Source organism: Lissotriton vulgaris, chromosome 7 (assembly GCF_964263255.1).
Source record: "Lissotriton vulgaris chromosome 7, aLisVul1.2, whole genome shotgun sequence".
In the NCBI taxonomy this organism is placed as follows: Eukaryota; Metazoa; Chordata; class Amphibia; order Caudata; family Salamandridae; genus Lissotriton; species Lissotriton vulgaris.
Window position 1 is genome coordinate 1,530,317,626 of NC_141695.1, and position 19,034 is coordinate 1,530,336,659.

Here is a 19,034-nt window from a genome sequence, read left to right on the forward strand (position 1 = left end):
TCACACCAGATGGCCCAACCAATCTACCATAAAACGCCTCCGCGCAAATGGAAGAAGTCCTGGTCCGTCATTAACGGAGAGTTTGTACAGCAAGATGTGAATGAAGAGTGCGTGAGTGTTCCACACGCATGTTTTCTTGTGTTCTTGTAAGTGCATACTGGATTGCCAGATTTGACTGTTTTTCGAGTGCACTCGTCCATGAACAGGTGTGCATACACAGTCAACAGAAATGCTCCCGAGGTTCACAATTTCTGCTTCCTGTCTGAGCCGCTCAGCTCACCACAGCTTCCTTCCGGGCTTGCAGTAGAGACAAGGAGTCGCACTGAAAACCACTGGAGCACATGCCAGTAAACAGCTGCGCAGCCACCTCCGAGGTGAGGGCACGGATACAGCCTCGGTGCTCCTAGCTCCTCGAGCAGGGCCCGCATCATTGGCGCAGCTTCTTCTGATAAATGATCAGTGTACAGCAGCGGAGGCACTTTTAGGAGTGGGACGGAGGACAGCAAGGCAGCCACGCGGAAACAGGGCTGGGAGACAATGGAGCAGCGCTCTACAAGGTGAGGCCGGGGGGGACTGTGGCGCTGAAGGAGGGCAGCAGAGTGTGGAGTTGTCAAAGACAGTAGTACGTCCACTTCTAGGAGTAGACTCTGGAGCTTTAATATATCCTCTCCAAAAGATATGCCCAGGGTCAAAGTGCAGCCGGCCTTAAGTTGCAAACTCCAGAATAGTGGTTTAGCCACTTCTGAGGCGAGGGATCAAGTGCAGTGATACAGCCGTCCTGAGGTGCGCGTGCGGGAGCAGGGGTGAGGCCACGGTATACGCGAGAGCGAGTAGAACAAGCCCATGGGATAGTGGTGTGGTAACTCATTTGAGCTGAGCGTGTGACGTGTGAAAGGGTACAGAGGCGTCTTCAAAGCAGCAGTGCAGCTACCACATAGGGACACGCCGAGTACAGAACTGCATCCAATTCTAGGGTGACCAGAATTTTAGAGCCAAAAACCGGACCTTTCAGAAAAACAGAAGAAGGACTACAATTTTACTTCAAGTGATGACAGCGCTCCTCAGCAGAAAATTACAGAACAGGCAGTAAGAACATACATAAAATGTCATTTTTAACCCCGTAGCTTGCCTGTTATTTAAATTGCTTACTTGAAACAACTGCTAACTTTCCCTGCTTTGTAAAACATAAAAAAACACCTCCCACCGTTTTCAGTCGACCCTCTTTAAAAACCGGGACGTGAGCTAAATTTCCTGAAATTTACTGGGACAGCTGGTTAAAAACGGGGACCGTCCTGGCAAAACGGGGACGCCTGGTCACCCTATCCAATTCCAGAGTGCTGTGCAAGGGCCGGAGTAGCAGTTACTTGCACGCCACAGCCACAGAAACGGCCGAAGCAGCAGCATCAGGGGCACAGTCGTGGTCATATGATGCAGTGACACGTACGGCTTCTAGAGTAGCATTGCGGCCACTTCTGTGTCACATTACTGCCATCATCTTACGTCTGAGGCCTAGGAAGAGAAGCCCAGCCACCAGCAGGACGTTGACTGGGGCAGTGGTGCAGCCCAGCCTGAGTAGAGAGCTTTGTGGGGGCTGTACTTCTCAACATCTGAGTTTCAGGTGAGTGGACAAACATCTGCCTTGTGTCTATTCCGCATGTTCTACAAATGGGCAACTGTGTGGCTCTGGGGTTATGCAGATAACTGTTGGTGTATGGCAACTATATGTGACTGTGCAAGATAGACAAAGGCATCCCTTCCATCGCTCCTTGAAATTCCTTCATCAGTTATTTTCCTACTTCACTTGCTCCGCGTGGATTTTCTTACTTCATATGTTGGCTCTGTTCTCAAGCGGTACTGGACATTGTTACGGTGCAATGTTGTTTTATGGTCCTATTTTGGTGTTGTAGTCATTTTTTCCCCTCACTCCTGTTGTCATTTGTTGTGAAAAGTGGCCCTCATGTGACTTTGGTGAGAAGTTAGTGTTGTAGTCACAGTCAAAGTCAAAGAAAGCTTTATTCAATTGCTACATCAGACAATCATAGAAGCACAAAAACATATCACACAGTTCATAAGTTAAAAATATCCTCCAAATATACACATAATCTATAATACATTGCAAGGTTAAAACAGAATTAAATTGACACCTTCGTCCGATTAGAATCAATTAAATAAGCATACTTTTCCTTTGACTCAAAGCTTCCTACAGAAAAATTACAATCCTAAAAACACTGTGCTCGTTATCTAGATGTTGTAGTGCAAGAAGAACAGGTCGATATTGACGGAGCCCGTTCAATTTTAAAACTGGTACTAAATAAATTTACCTTGCATGGATATAGAATCTACAAAAGAAAACCACATGAATTGTAGATTGGTTGGAGTTATTATCACAGGGGCGGAGTTGAAGGTTTTGTGACCAGTCGTTCATTGTAGGTAAAGTGACTAGTCTATGGAATACCCCCAACCTAAACCTAGTTAATAAAAACCTATTGTAAACTCTTGGCTCAAAAGTTAAATAGGGTTGAAGGTTAAAAGTAGTTAAAATCAGCTGCTTATGCAGAACAGTGGGTTTCAGTATCTCGGAAGACATTCTAATGGTGTCCAACAACAAAAGGCCCTCTTTTCTTAATTCCTTTCTTGTTATTGTTCGAATAGTTCTAGGGTTATTAAAACAGTCTATGCGGCCAAGAGCTTTTCAAAAGTTGCGGATGTATCATATCCATGGGTTCTTTAGGGCCCCTTCCGGTTTCAAAGTATCTGATAAAATATCTCTGTTTAATTTTGCCTCTTCTTTAGTCCAGAGCCTGTGCCATAAGAGCACAGACTCAAGCTTTATTAAATCAGAGATGAAGGGAACTCCCAGCTCCACATGACATACACATGATGAAGTACTATTTGGAACAGATAGCTTAAGAAAGAATTCTCTGTGCGTTGGATAGGCAGCAGATCGGAAAAACCCCAAACCCCTGCACCATACACTACTGATGAGAAACACTTTGCCTTGTAAATTTTAATGAGCTCCTCAGGTGGTCTTCTTCCCAATTTCCAGTAAGGGCAGATGTTGTTCTTAAGAGTACAAATGTTTTCGCTGCAACAGTTTGTGCCCAAGTATCATTATGAGCAAAGAGGATTTTCAAATATGAGAACATTTTGGTTACCCCAATCTTCTGTCCTGCCACAAACATATCTTTGGATTTCTTGACACCAAGGCCGCATAGCATAATAAAGGTCTTAAAGGAGTTTACTCTTAAACCAAGATCTTTCATAAAATGGGAAAAACTATCTAGCACCCTCTTAAGACCTACTTGTGTGCGGGACATCAGCACCGCATCATCTGCGTATAGGAGGGCTGTTATTGGACATCCGGCCACTTGAGGAAAATCATTGTTATCTTTAAGAAGAGCCTCCCCAAACCATTAATATAGAGATTAAAAAGGAACGTAGCCTGGACACAGCCTTGTCTGACTCCGCTCCTAATTGGGAATGCAGCTGAACAATCACCCTTCAGTCCACAGCGGATACACGCCTTGGCATCACTATAAAAACACATTAGAAAATAGATAATCTGAACATAAACCCCCATGACTTTTAAAATTGACCAGAATTTACTGTGGACGGCAGTCAAAAGCAGCTGTGAGGGCCACAGATGCTAAAAATAGGTTCCCCTTTTTTGCCCTAATTTATTTCCCCACCAAGATAGACAGATTTAAGCCCTGTTCCACCGTACCCAATCCTGGGCGGAATCCTTATTGCAGGTCATATAGAACAGAGTTCTTCTCTGCCCAATCCTGGAGGCGTTCTAAAATGATCTTACCTATAACTATTGGAACTGCGTCCAACAAGGAGATTGGGCTGTAACAGCCAGAGTCCTGTCTATCCCTTTTTTTGAAGATGGGCACAATGGTAGACTCTACCCATGTTGAGGGAAAAGTAGTGCTACAACTACCAGTGATTACCTGGACCAAGATGGGTCCCCACAGAGAAATGTTTGATTTAAACAGACATATGGGGACCCCATCTGCTTCAGGGGCCTTACCAGGCTGGCTTAAAGACAAAGCCCGCTCCACCTCGTCCGGGGTAAACAACAAGTCAGAGTAGTGAGGAGGAGATTTCAAGTTACAATCCTCCTGAACATTGATATCCGTCACATTAGGATTTCTCTCGCCGCTGTATACTCTGCAAAAGTGTTTGATCCATTCTTCCTCGGTAATTGCAATTTCAATGGATGGACCAACCTCGCTGGACAAAAAGGGTGCTTTAACTACCTTCCAAAATGCCGAACTATCATTCGCTAATGAGGCCTTATGTAATGCCTACCAGGTCTCGTTTTTCAAGGTAGTTTTTCTGGCCTTTATAACTTGTTTGTATTCCACTCTAGCACACCTCACGTCAACTAGGTTTCTACGGGTTTTGTGTAGCTTCTTTTTTAAAATGGAGTATGCCAGGGTGCACCTAAAGTCAAACCATCCATTCGAGTGTCTATTGCTGCTATTACGTCTAAGGAGGGATTCTTTTATTACATTGGATATCACCAAGAATGAGGCTAAGATATTATCTGGGGCGGCTGATTCACTCAAACAAGTCACAATGGCAGATTTGCATTTATCCACCACTGTCTTTATTATTGCTACTTGATCCGCCGTGGCCCAGCGTAAGGAATACCCATTCAATCTCCCGATCGCTATGTTTTCTAGCAGCTGGTTATTTTTATCGGGTCTGACTGCTCTACTACAGGGTAATGTAACTGACAGACATAGTGGAAAGTGATCGCTAAGAGAGTTATCTGAAACATTAAACAAGTGCAACCTCTGCGCTTAGTTACATGACATTAGAATATAGTCTATGGTGGTGTGATAGCCCCTACCATTAAACGTCCAGGGCCTTGGGGATGGGTAATTGACATAATTCATTTACAAACCCCAAGTTAAGGGCAGGCTGAAAACTAATTCATTAAATTGTTCTCCCAAAGCAGAATGCCGAAAATGGGATGAACATGCCCCATTTTCATTTATAACACAACATAAATAAACATCGGCATTGGCACATAGTGCATAGTTAAAATCTTTTGCCTTACTTTTACAAGCAGATTTCAACAATTTAATCATATTTTTTTACTACGTTTCCCACTTTGTCAGAGGGGATGTTATTGTAAAAGTTGGTCAGGACCATACAGTGGTTTGCATCTAAATCCAATATAACCATTTGGTAATAGGGATCGTTAGCAAACATCGTTATTTTCTCTACTTTCAAGCTGCACAATATATACGTACACACCCCACCCTTAGCCCTTCCACTTAGACCATCTACCACTGAGGTGTGATATGTCCTGTAACCATTCATATGGGATGCCTCCTTTGACCATGTTTCTTGAAAACATAAGACCTCAAATTGCAGAATAAAGTCCCACCACAAGTTGTTGCTTAACTTGGAAGAAATACCCGCAATATTCCATGAAGCGATGTTGAAGAGAGATGATTTACCACCATCTAGGATGTTGGTAGGGGCTATTATCCCGGGTGGTTCCTCAGATGTATTACTGTGTAAAAGGAAATTATGTATACAACCCTCAGGATCTGTTAAAACTACCAATTTCAACTGTTTTCCCTGGGTCCTCCTCATTGTAACTTTTACCAGTGGGAGTGTGAGGGGGATCAACCTTTCCTGCCTGAGCCAGTCCACGGTTACCCTTACCTTCGGATCGACCAGATATGGGCTTGAGTTGAGCAAGGTTCCCTGAGACCAGTCAATCAATCTCATCCTGTGGACTCAAAACGTTAAAACGATTGCTTACTGGTACCAAATATCTAGATTCCCGGGTACCCATGAAGTTTTCACCTACAGACGTACAGCATCATGGTGTTTAATGTTTGGGCGGTTGGTAGAAAATCCAAGAGGTAGTATGTTAATGTCATTGGGATTCACAAACCCATTGCCTCCCCCTCTCCAGGATTGTATACACCAAAGCTGGCGAGCTAAAAGTTAAAACAACACAGTCTCCCTGCATAGTTTTTACTGAAGTGCCCACCCACCCTATTCTCCGTGCCATTTTGAATTCTGAGAAAAGGGTGTTACAAATTCCAGTGTTGAAGTCACTCATTTCATTGTTACTATTCAGGCCAGATGTTGGTTTCATGACCACTCAGATATTATGGTTTCTCTTTGCTGGAAGTCTTATTTTGTGACCTTAAATGTTTCTATTATTTTCTTTTAAGAAGTAGCTCCATGGTCATCAATGTTCTTATTTATTATTTTTCAGGTGAGAAGTTTGTTTTTGAATGCCTGCGATCATTGATTTCTGTCTGTATGGATGTTGACTCTTTGGTCTCTATGTTTCCTTTTATTCAAATGGAACGATATTAGTTTTGTAATCACAAATTGTCTCTTGCGCTAGTGGCTATGTGTTGCCTCAGTGGCAAATAATTTGTATTGTATGCTTTGAGTTTGTGGTCACTCATGCCTCATGGTTTTCTTTTGGTCAGATGCTATTTCCGTGTGAATTAACTTTTTCGATATTCTTGAGGACAGATTATGGTGCTTTGATGACTAATTTTCTTATTATTACTCCAGCCTGATTTGGATTCTGTGGTCACTTAGACTTTCTGGTTTTCATTTCGGCAAATGTTGGTTTTATGGGCTCAAATTTGCCTGCCACTCTTCAGGTCAGATGTTTGTTTTGTGTTAATTTTTACATCAGGCTTTGGTTCGGTCGTCAGTGATTTTCCTTGGAAAACATTTGAACAATATCTATATTAACTGTTTGCTTGATCATTAGGATTTGTCAGAAACTCAGTTGTTTGCAAATGTTATATACATGACACGTGCACTCATACAGGCTTCACATTCAATTCTTAAGATTTATTATAAGGCCTCTTCAAGGTAAAATATTGATCTCCGCATCTTTTTGGCCTCATGACTCTACTTTTATAGGTCGCGTCTTAAGGTTTTTGTAATCCTCTTTTCATCTAATAGTATAGCATATCGCAACCCACCTTTAATTTCCATGCATTACCTTGCAAAGAACACATCCAATCAGACAATTACAAAAAAATATAAAATTAATATTTTTCAACCATGCCGCTGGCATTACATCATGCATGCTTTAATTACAAGTGTACTAGACATCACCCTTTGTTTGGACCCCACCCAGGCCTATGTACTGGTGGCGTCACTTCTATTTGCCATTTACATGATTACCTACTCGGGTGTCTTGAAATGTACATTATTAGTATGATAATAAATATGGCGTGTAACCCCTTCGCTGCTAGGCCTCCCCCTCACCCCCCCCGTGCAAAGCCTTTTTTGGGCTTTTTGGGGTAGTTCGCGCTTAGGCCCCTGTAACTTTTTGACCACATGAAGTATCTACGCCAAATTTGCGCCCTTTTCTTCCAACATCATGGGGATTCTAAAGCTACCCAGGATTAGTGGATTACCCTGGAGGGTCCCCAGAAATTAGCCAAAATTCAGCTACATTTTGTTTTTTGGGTGAAAAATTGGAAAAAAGCGCTGCAAATGAAATTGTCTGGGGTTTTCCCTCCAAATGGTATCAAAAAGGGGCTGTGAGGATGAAATCACCACTTTCCCAGCTTTTTATGGAATGACAGATGTTTGTCATAAAACCAACGTTTCTTACACAGTTTTGGCATTTTTGTGGGACATAGCCTTTTGTTGCTATTTTTTGTGCTTTCAACCTCCTTCCAGTTTGTAGTATACATGAGTATGAAAGCAATAATCGATCCTGGAGAGCTATACATTTTAGGAGATTAGTCAAAATGCTGAATTCAGCAAGGGGTCATGTGTGTAAATCATTCAAGGTTTCTTTATAGAAACTAACAGTTAAATATAAGAGAAAAATTGAAAATTAGTTGAAAAAAACAGCCTTTTGTGTCAACGTTTTCACCTGTAACTTCTTCCAGTTATAACAGCTCTTTGAAACGAATATACAGTTACATCCACTTGTCCTTACTGGTTGTGGGGATATATAGGACTTGTAGTTTCACCAAGAACCTGACGAACCAAGAGCCAAAGACTGAGCAGTGTCTAGCAATGGTTTTTTATTATGACCCGAGTATATAGCAATTATTCTGGGAAAATATATACAAGAAAAATTCAGTATGAAAGACTCCTATGTGTTTCTGATATGGGAACAAAATATAGAGTTTAGAAACAGTATATATTTGCTCATTTCCGAAAATGGGAATACTCATACTAGCATGAGAATTATCTGTAATTTTTCAAAATGACTTCTTTTTTACACATTGTCTTTCATTTGGAAGGCAGAAAAGCATCAAAAGTCAATAGGTAATAACAGTTGCTTTGCAAATCTGAATTACGCTAAGTTTCTCGATAAAAATGGTAGCTCACTTGTGTGGGTAGGCATAGTGCTCACGACAGGAAAAGGCTCAAAACCCAACGTGAACACACCACATTTTCACAATGAAAAATTACCCTTTTTTGCAAAGTGCCTAGCTGTAGTTTTTGAACCCTAGGTCTGCCGGCACCTAGGGAAACCTAGCAAACCTATACATTTTTTAAAACTAGACACCCAGGAATTCAGGATAGGGTGACTTGACTGCCTCTCACCAAGTTCTGGTACCCAGAATCCCTTGAAAACCTAAAAAATTGTCAAAAAACCACATTTCTGTGGTGGAAAGTTCTGAAATATGCGTGGATCCACAAATTTCCACCTACCCCGCGTTTCCCAAAGGCTTCCGTGAAAAATGGTACTCCACTCGTGTGAGTAGACCTAATGCCCGCGACAGGAAACTGCGCAAAACTCAACGTGGACACTCCTCAATTTCACTCTGAAAACTGAATTTTTTTTGGCAAATTGCCTAGCTGTTGTTTTTTAACCATAGCTCCGCCGGCATCTAGGGACCCCTAGCAAACCTACACATTTTTTCAAACTAGACACCCAGGGGAATCCAGGATGGGGTGACTTGACTGCCTCTCACCAGGTACTGTTACCGAGAATCTCTTGCACATCTTCATTTAAAAAAAAATAAAAAATGTCCTCACATTTCTGTGGTGGAAAGTTCTGGAATCTGAGTGGATCCACAAATTTGCACCCACCCCATTCCACAAAGCCTTCCAAGAAAAATTATACTTTACTTGTGTGGGTAGGCATAGTGCCCGCGGCAGGAAACGGTGTAAAACGCAACGTGGACACACCACAATTTCACAGTGAAAAATGACCCTTTTTTGTCAAAGTGCCTAGGTGTAGTTATTGAACAATAGCTCTGCCGGCACCTAGAGAACCTTAGACAACCTATACATTTTTAAAAACTAGACACCCAGAGGAATCCAGGATGGAGTGACTTGACTGCTTCTCACCAGGTTATATTACCCAGAATCCTTTGCAAACCTAAAAAATTGTCAAACATTTTCCTCACATTTCTGTGGTGGAAAGTTCTGAATCTGCGTGGATCCACAAATTTCCACCACTCGGTGTTTCCCCAGGTCTCCCGATAAAAATGGTACCTCACTCCTCTGGGTGGGTCAAGGACCCGCGACAGACAAGGGCCCAAAACCTATTGAGGCAACATCAAAATTGCATATCATAAACCAACCTGGTTTTGCAAGGAGGTCCCATGAGTTTTTGACCCGGGGCTTGGCAGCCATTTAGGCAAACCTACCAATCCCACACATTTCTGGAAACTAGACACCTGGGGAGTCCTGCGAGGTATGCTTTGCATTGGTCCCCCAACATTCTCCTACCCAGAATCCCCTACAAGAACTTTTGTTTCACATTTTTGTGTGGGAAAGTCCTGGAATCTGCATGGATCCACAAATGTCCTCCCACTCAGCATTCCCCCAGGTCTCCCGATTAAAATGGTACCTCACTTGTGTGGGTAGGTATAGTGGCTGCAACAGGAAATTGCCCAAATTGTACTGTGGAGACTTCAAAATTACCTCTAGCAAAACAACCTGGTTTTTGGGGGGGGGGGGGGCACCTGAGATTTAGGCCCCAGGTTTGGCGGCCATCTTGGGAAAGTACCAAACCCAAACATTTCTGAAAACTAGACACCCAGGGGAGTCCAATGAATCCACACAGATTCCAGAACTTTCCCTCACAGAAATTTGAGAAAAGAGTGATTTTTTTCAGCAAAATTTGAGGTTTGCAGGGGATTCTGGGTAGGAGAATGTTGGGGGACCCATGCAAGCCACACCTCGCTGGACTCCCCTGGGTGTCTAGTTTTTAGAAATGTGTGGGTTAGATAGGTTTCCCTAGATGGCTGCTGAGCCCCGGGCCAAAAACCTATGGGACTCCCCTTGCAAAACCAGGTTGGTTTGTAATAGGTAATTTTGATGTCGCCTCAATAGGTTTTGGGCCCTTGCCTGTCGCGGGTACTTGACCCACCCACGCAAATGTGGTACCATTTTTATCAGGAGACCTGGAGGAACACTGGTGGGAGGAAATTTGTGGATCCATGCAGATTCCAGAAGTTTCCCACACAGAAATTTGAGCAATAAGTGATTTTTTTCAGCGAAATTTGAGGTTTGCAGGGGATTCTGGGTAGGAGAATTATGGGGACCCACGCAAGCCATACCGAGCTGGACTCTCCCGGGAGTCTATTTTCCAGAAATGTGTGGGTTAGGTAGGTTTCCCTAGATGGCTGCCGAGCCCCGGGCCAAAAACTCATGTACCCCCATGCAAAAGCAGTTTAGTTTGTGGTAGGTAATTTTGATGTTGCATCAATAGGTTTCGGGTCCTTCCCTGCCACAGGTACTTGGCCCACCCATACAAGTGAGGTACCATTTCTATTGGGATACTTGGAGAAATGCTGGGGGGTTGGAAATGTGTTGTTACTTTTTGCAGTGTGAACATTTTAGCACAATAATGCAGGGAAAATGTCAGTCACATTTTGAGGTTTGCAGGACGTTGTGGGTGAGATACCTTTTTGGGATCCACAAGAGAGACATCACTTTGTACTCCCATGGGTGTTTAGTTTACACCAAAAACTACAGTTGTTAGGTTATTCTTAGATGAAATGTACAGCTTGGCAAAGAGAAAAAACAGACACAGATTACTGCACAGCCATCTATTCCACAAGCACACACACATACTGGTTGGATTTGGCATGAGGGCGAGTGATAATTCAGTATATAAAATTTTATTGACAAGAGATTCCACAAAAATGAAATGCACTGTCAATAATTGAAAGGACAAAAAACTGAACCAGTGACTCGCAGCTCGTGAGCTGTAAAGCCACGTCAAGGCACCAACCGCTTTACCGGCCATTCACACATCTTTCATACATGATACACACAGGACCATTCACACCACCAGGCACAAAACCAACATATTACAACATTCACAAAAAAGGACAAGGTACACCCTGCTTGACAAAAACAGAGAAGACACATTTTTATGCACAACCAACTATTCCTCAAACACACATACATACTGGTTGGATTTGGCACGATGTTGAATGATGGTTCACTATGTACAGTTGTATTAACCAGAGATTTCACAAAAATGAAATGCACTGTTAATTGAAAGGATGAGAAACTGAACCATTGACTCACAACTTGTGAGCTGCAAAGCCATGACAAGGTACCAACCTCTTTACAGGCCATTCATACACCTTTCATACGTGTGACACATACAAAACCCTTCAAAACACCAGCCGCGGGCCCAGCATATTACAACACTCACAGCAGACCGCGCCATTCAAGGGCCCATCACTTTCACACGCCCACATTCTGACACAGCAACCACACCAGCGCACGGATTGCATTGAGTGGCCTTTGGCTAGCAGTGTGTGTAGTGACCAGCAGCTAGTCACTACTCACACACCACCAGCCAAGCGCCAGTCCACGTACACCCCAAGCCGAGCGCCAGTCCACGCACACCGCCAGCCAAGCCCCAGTCCACACACACCGCCAGCCAAGCGCCAGTTGACACACACCGCCAGCCAAGCGCCAGTCCACACACACTGTCAGCCAAGCGCCAGTCCACACACACTGTCAGCCAAGCGCCAGTCCACGCACACTGCCAGCCAAGCGCCAGTAAACGCATGCCGCCAGCTAAGCACCAGTACAGACACACCTCCAGCCAAGCGCCAGTACAAACACACCACCAGCCAAGCGAAATTACAAACACACTGCCAGCCAAGCCTCCATCAAAACACACCGCCAGCCAAGAGCCAGTTCGCGCACACCGCTAGCCAAGCCCCAGTCCGCACACACCACCAGTCAAGCCCCAGTCCACGCACACCGCCTTCTAAGCGCTAGTCCACGCACATAGCCTTCTAAGCGCCAGTCCATGTACACCGCCAGTCAAGCGCCAGTACAAACACACCACCAGCCAAGCGCCAGACCACGCACACGCCAGACAAGCGCCACTCCACGCACACTGCCATCACATTTAGGATTTTTTTTATATATATATAAGAAAACACAAACAAATTACAAATAGATACAAATCTACTAACACAAAATCTGAAACTAAATGCACTACACAAATGCCAACCTTTAAACTGAAAAAAATTATTAAACAATAGAGGCCAGGCAGTTCACTTTACCAATCATGGATGCCTCCAAAAATTATTTTGTGTGTGGTACATTCTAAAATAGGCAGGCACACACAGCCCAGGGTTAAAAGGACACTCTGGGAAGTACATACGAGTCTCCTTCCGCGCACCTCTTCGCCTACTGGGAAAGTCTTTTGATGGTGTGAGAGGAATGTGAGCAAGAAAGTGGCGATCTTTCAATCTAGCAAACTGTTTGGCATACAAATTAGTCTGCTCAACAATCTCTGCAAAAAATACATTGTCCATAAATAATTGAAAAAAATGTATCAGCAAAAAGTTTTCAACGGGAAGCTTTGCAGCCCCAGGCTGCAGCCCAGATGCCTCTTGCCGCACCATACCAACGGGAAGCCTTGCAGCCCCAGGCTGCAGCCCAGATGCCTCTTGCCGCACTATTGGCACATCAATGTCCTCCTCTAACACAATTCAGAAAAGGGGGGTGGTGATGGACAGAGTATCTGAATTAAGCAGAACACTCCTACCCAGTCAACAGATCAGGGCTTGATCCATCACCGTTTTTTAGCTCACTGCACCATCCCAGCTCAGAACCAAGCTACATGCAAATTAGTCTGTCCCTGGCCCAGTGCATCATGGGAACAGGGTAGACCAAACTACCAAGCCAATTATTTTACTGGAAAGGAAACAAGCTTCCGGGGACCGGTTTCTGGCATTACAGCCGTCTTCATCCCGGCTTGCTTGAATCCTGATGGTGCAGTGAGCAAGGGACTCATGTCTGAGCATACCCTTCCACGCTTATGGTGGACAAAACGATTCAGAAAAGGGGGGTGGTGATGGACAGAGTATCTGAATTAAGCAAAACACTCCTACCCAGTCAACAGATCAGGGCTTGATCCATCACTGTTTTTTAGCTCACTGCACCATCCCAGCTCAGAAGTCTTAAAAATTATTTAGGCCCATAAATGAAGCGAACCATGCGATCTGTCCCCTTTTTTTAAAAATATGGCCGCTGTAAGTGACCCATGACCAAGAGGTCTCTTCCAATTTAATAAAAACAAATTCTCCGGCTCTAGTGGGCTTTTCTGCCCCACCCCCCCTGGAGCCAGAATTGCCCCAAAAAATCAGGCGATCTGTCCATATACTTTTTATATAAATTTGGCCCCTGGCTCAAGGGGTCGCTTCCGATTTGAAAAAAAAAAACACAATTCCCTTGCTCTAGTAAGCTTTCCTGCCCCCCTCCCCCTGGGTCCAGAAACGGCCATAAATCGGCCGATCTGCCTTGGGTGGGGGGGGGGGGGCAGAGAAGTCTAAAATAAAATGTATCCCTCAGGATGCGACCCTTGGCCAAGGGGTCGCTTCTTTTGCATTGCATTGAAAAACATGTCCCTGGTGTCTAGTGGGGCATTCCTGGTGCACAATTGCGATGCTGAGAAATCAGGGGAGAGGAAACACTGTTTCCTCTCCCCCGATGCCTCAATGTGCTGCAATGTGCCCCTCCCGGCCCACCGGAGCAGCAAACACTCACCCTTCTCTTGGACGCGCTGGAAAGAAACGGTTTCCAGCGTGTCCAGCGCTTCCCGATGACGTCGGTGCGCTCTGATATCAAGGGAAAGCGTGTGGGGATCAGGGGAGGCAGGGGAAGCTCTTCCGCTGCCATCCCCCTCTGTGGGGGCAAGATCGATACCTCAGTTGGGAGCGCCAGCGCTCCCCCCCCCCCTCCCCCCCCTCCCCCCCCAATGGGCTATGCTCATGACGGAGCGGTTCGGTCATGAGCACAGCCGAACTGATGCTCATGACAGAACCGCTCCGCACAAGCATCGAAGGGGTTAATACACAGTCTTGTCCAGTCTTAGTATTGCTATTCCCCAATTTATGGTATTGGTATGGTTATATAGAACATTATGTAAGTCACACTGGATGGATAGAAACTGAAAACTTGGCTATTTAACCTCTGAAAAACTAAAAGATCATATAGGAGAGTAATTCAGTACAGCGCCGAGACGCCTGCGGGCAATTGTTCGCGCTCAATAAATGCCAAAAATAAATAAATAAATAAATAAATGGCAGTATTCTCATTAAGTCTCACTAAGCAATTGAGCAACTGTCCTCAAAGAACTGCATTCAAACTGCATAAAGTAGGTTAGGGCCTTCAGTTTTTTCCCCAGTCTCTTATTATCTATTACTAATGTTGCTGAAAAGGGTTTGTGTGGGTAGATATACATTCTGATTACTAAAGTCAGCCTTTACCAGTGCTTTAAAACAAATTAAATGGATGTGAGAGAGTTTCTATGGAGAGATGAGAGACACCGTTGCAGAGTGGTCACGAGGGAAGAGGTGGTCGGGGGGTGGGCGCCCACCAAAATTTACTGTCGCACTGGGCGCCAACAGCGCTAAAGGCGGCCCTGTTGTCTGGTTTCACACCACTTGGCTTGGCTTCTGCGAGTGAAGTTAGAATACATCGGTGCACTAGGCCAAATTCACATAACCATGCATCTCCAGCTCAGTGTAAGGTATGGATAGATAGAGGTATGGGCAGGGCTGGAATGCGAACAAGAAGCAGCCCTGGCACCCGTCTCCTTTCCCATATCTCTGCTTCTCTCTCTTATCTTTCTCTTCTATTTCTCTTTTCATTACTCTTGCCTAAAGCACCTCTATTTACGTGCATGTGTGTGTGGAGGGAGGGAATAAAGTGAGGGAGGAACCTGCAGTTGCATCCTGGCTTCGAAAACCGGCTCCAGTGGTTCCAGTCCACGGGTACAATACCCGATGCAATAAACTGTCAGTTTGGGCCCGATGGGGGCAGGAACAATGCAAACACCTTTATAAGTGGGTACGCAAAGTCAGACCTACTAAATTTGTGTGACCTGGCTAAGTATGAAGTCTTAACTCCAAGGAGAACTGGACACACCAAGGGGCAAGTGGAATATTGTGTGATATTCCTATGCATAGCAAGTGTAACTGCTGTGAAATTACGCTTCTGACTTGGCTTACTCTTCGGAGGTTGACCTCACACTTAGGGCTTTAAATTGGGTGAAAAAACTGGGACGTCTCTCAAAGGGGCGTGTTCAATGTAATTAAGGGCGTGACTCAAAACACATAAGCTAAAAATCTGTGTTTAGCACAGTGTGCCGCCCGACACGTATTTTGCTTTTCCTGTCACTGCGTCCAGCTAAATGATACAAGTCACACCATATCTACAAGTCAGAACTATTGGCTTTGTCAATGGTTGCTAGATGCATAAGATAAATAAGCAGCAACTATGGCTTGTATATAATATTGAAAAACTTCCACTCAAAGCCCTGGTGACACCACAACAGTGTTGCTGCTCCTGAGTTTCAAAAAGAGATGGGAAAATCCAGAGCGAACATGACTCTTTTTAAAGGATTTCCCTTCCACTACAACACATCCCGTGCACACAAATGTGCCTGCTGTTACTGCTGTCTGGGAAAAAAATGGACCGCCTGACAGGGCACAAAACAGAGCCCGATACAGACCCGTTTCGAGGACCCCTTAAAAAAATTGCTGGTGCTCAGACCCGGTGAGACCCGGCCCACTTAAAGCCCTGCTCACACTGGATTTGTACTGGCGGGTATACCCCAGTACAGATCTACTGCAGTGCACTGCTGAGTTACCTTTGTGCAACTGCCACCATTGCACTGAAATGTCATTTTAGCTCAACTTTGGACAAATACATCATTTGCACAGGGTTCTTGCTAAATATGGCGACTCATACCATCTCTCAATCACGCAACGGAGGGCTGCAATTTTTGCATGCAGCTTTGTGTTGTTTGAGCAATAGTAATTCCAGGTCTATGTACTTGTTACCTTGAAATGTGCTCCATTTTCTCCAACAAAAATATCTGGGAACTATCCTACTTTCAGATAGTCCTAATGGACATGTACTTACATATCTCACTCTTAATAATGCAATGCAAATTTGTTTACTCTTATGAATGCATTGTGCAGCCTTTCCACAATCCAGAACCATTTGTAAATGATCTATGGACATTTCAGCTTGGTGTCCCGGATCACTGAATTGTGACTACTTAACAATGCTGTCCATTGTGCGTCCAGAGTGGCCTAGCAAGGTTTCCATGGACCAAATGCATGGAAAAAACAAGCATTTGCAATCCTATAGGTCTCGCATTTACGTGAATTTGAGCTATTGGCATTGTAAATGACTGCCTTTTATGTATGTTTTGGTTTTGAAAGGCATTGTTATTAGCAATGCCAATAGCTCAAACTCGCGTTATTGCGAAAACATTTGCATTGCAAATGCTTGGTTTTTGGTGTGCATTTTATACAGCTTGAAGTCGACCCAAAGGGATTGGAACAATTAACAACAGCACCAGTTACATTACACAAGGGCACATTCATTTTTGGTGGGCACAGGGAGATTAAGTGATTTGCCCCAATTCACAAAATGTACAGCCGACTCTCCAAAGTCTGCAGCTCTGGCCATTAGGCCACATCAATGGCCCTACCTAGATGTATGTGGCACACCATTTCATAGAACGTTGGTGCTGACACTTTGAACCTAAGCAGCTGATGTTGTACCACTTGTATCACTCAATTACAGGGAGAGTAAATGAGCTATTAGGGTACAAAGCGAAAATATCAAATTGCTACAACTGCAATGGTGGTGTTGACCTCCACTTCGGACATGGCACAATGCCGCCATGAGAAACATGATACACAACAGGCTGTGGCACATTGGTATTATTTATGTGAATTAACATAATTTGGCCTCTTTTTAAATTATTGAACAAATACATTTGGGTTAAAAGGTTTTTTATTTGGGCACATAAACTCTCCCTCTCTCCATTTTCAAAGTCTTCCAAAATGATGGTTACTTTACGAAATATTGGTTTTCTATTGTTTTAGTACCCCTACCAATCTGCTTTCCTCCTACTTTCTGCTGCCCCTTAAGCCAGTCTCATGTGCCCTCCTTGTTGCATAGTGTATTTTCATGAAACAATTAGAGAGAGAGAGGGTAGGAGGCACTCTTAGTCCCCCGGGTTGAGTATGTAAAACAAAGAAAGAGTGTCATGCGCAAAGGGGTCTGTGTGAAAACACAGAGGCAAAGACTGTAGAAAGATACCCTCTCATGGACACATTGGAAGCCTTCAAGGGATTTATGGGAAGCCCTCACTCACCAACCTGGTTGGTGACATGCTTCATCATCGGGCCCACCAGGAGAAGCCGAATGCCTCCCTGGTGTGCCTCAATGCCAGATTACTGTGGAGCTGGATTGTGTGACAGTGATGTGAAAAGTGATGTTGAAAATGTCTAAAACTGTACCAACCAAAAAGATTTTATTCACTGGTCAGTTTAGACATAGTTAAAAAGGTATGTGTGGGAGAACTACCACAGATTATGATGGGAGTTTCCACTTAAAGTGGGGTCAACATGTTTCTGCCCTTTATAAGTGTAAGATTTACGTGGGCATTCGTCAGGACCGTGTAGCGTGTACCTTGGCGGTATGGGCGCGCTAAGGCCCACCCTAACCAAAGGACGTGAAAGTTAAAAATTGCTCTATGTGTGAAAAGGTGCAAAAAAACAACACAAACCACAAGTTGTGGGAATTACTTCCACTCAGAGGAACCTGTGCAGTCTGAAATAAAGAGACAAACATACATGTAGGACAAAACATATAATTAATGCTCGATCGTTTTTGAAATGATTGTCAGGACAGTCTCTGCGTTTGAAATGCTATGAATTGGTCTAGAGATAGACCTAGTGCCAGAAGTCTATTTTAGTGCCGGAAGCACTGTATGTATGCCCGAGGGGCAATGCAGGCATGTGGGGATGCACTATGGTGAAAGAAATGCAGGCCGTTGGACAGAGCGGCTCTATGTACAGCACTTGTGGATAGCGATCAATTTGGCCATTGCTATATGGCCGGAAGTGCTAACTCCTGAAGGAATTAGTATAACACACAAGTGTTAGGTTTAAAGATCTCACTTGTGTTCTAAAAGATCCACGCCCCATGGGTCTCGGGAGGGGGGTGGAGGCAACTATGGCACACCCTGTAAGTAAAGGATCGTGATACAAAGCTTTCCTTTACTTACAGGGTGTGCCATAGTCGCCTCTGTACATAGAGCCGCTCACCGCTTTTGGCCACCATAAGTGTGGCAGGGTATGCTCACACGTGATTCCCTTGCTCACTTTGCCACTGGATTCAAGCAAGCCGGGCTGAAGACTGCTGGAATGCCAGAAACCGGTCCTCGGAAGCTTGTTTCCGGTCCAGGGAAGACATGGCTTGGCAGTTCTGGCTGGACTGTTCCCATGAGGCACAGGGTCAGACTGATTTGAATGTAGCCATGTCTGAACTGGGGTGGCAGAGTGGGCTAAAGAACGGTGATGGATTAAACCCAGATCCTTTGACTGGGTGTGAGTGTTTGATTGATTCAGATGCTCCGTCCATCACCAGCCCCTTTTGTACCGCAGTTATTTAAATAAAGCAGCGCAGCCGCTAAAGTGAAAGCATCCAGCTCTGGAGATTAATTAAATAAAGCAGCGGGCCACCTAGTGAAAGCGTCCCGCTGT

The 19,034-nt window shown here is 44.4% G+C and overlaps 1 protein-coding gene across 3 annotated transcripts in view; it reads left to right on the plus strand.

Moving 5' to 3' along the window:
• The first annotated feature begins 324 nt into the window (after positions 1-324).
• The window catches only part of LAT (linker for activation of T cells), a 428,981-nt gene continuing 410,271 nt past the window's right edge, over positions 325-19,034 (plus strand). The window contains exon 1 of one of the 3 annotated variants that reach the window (XM_086932412.1): positions 325-557. The gene's annotated coding sequence lies outside the window, so the exon portion shown is untranslated. Of the gene's footprint in view, positions 558-1,520; positions 1,619-19,034 lie in introns of those variants that run through there. The other 2 variants (XM_086932414.1, XM_086932413.1) reach the window with 2 other exon arrangements.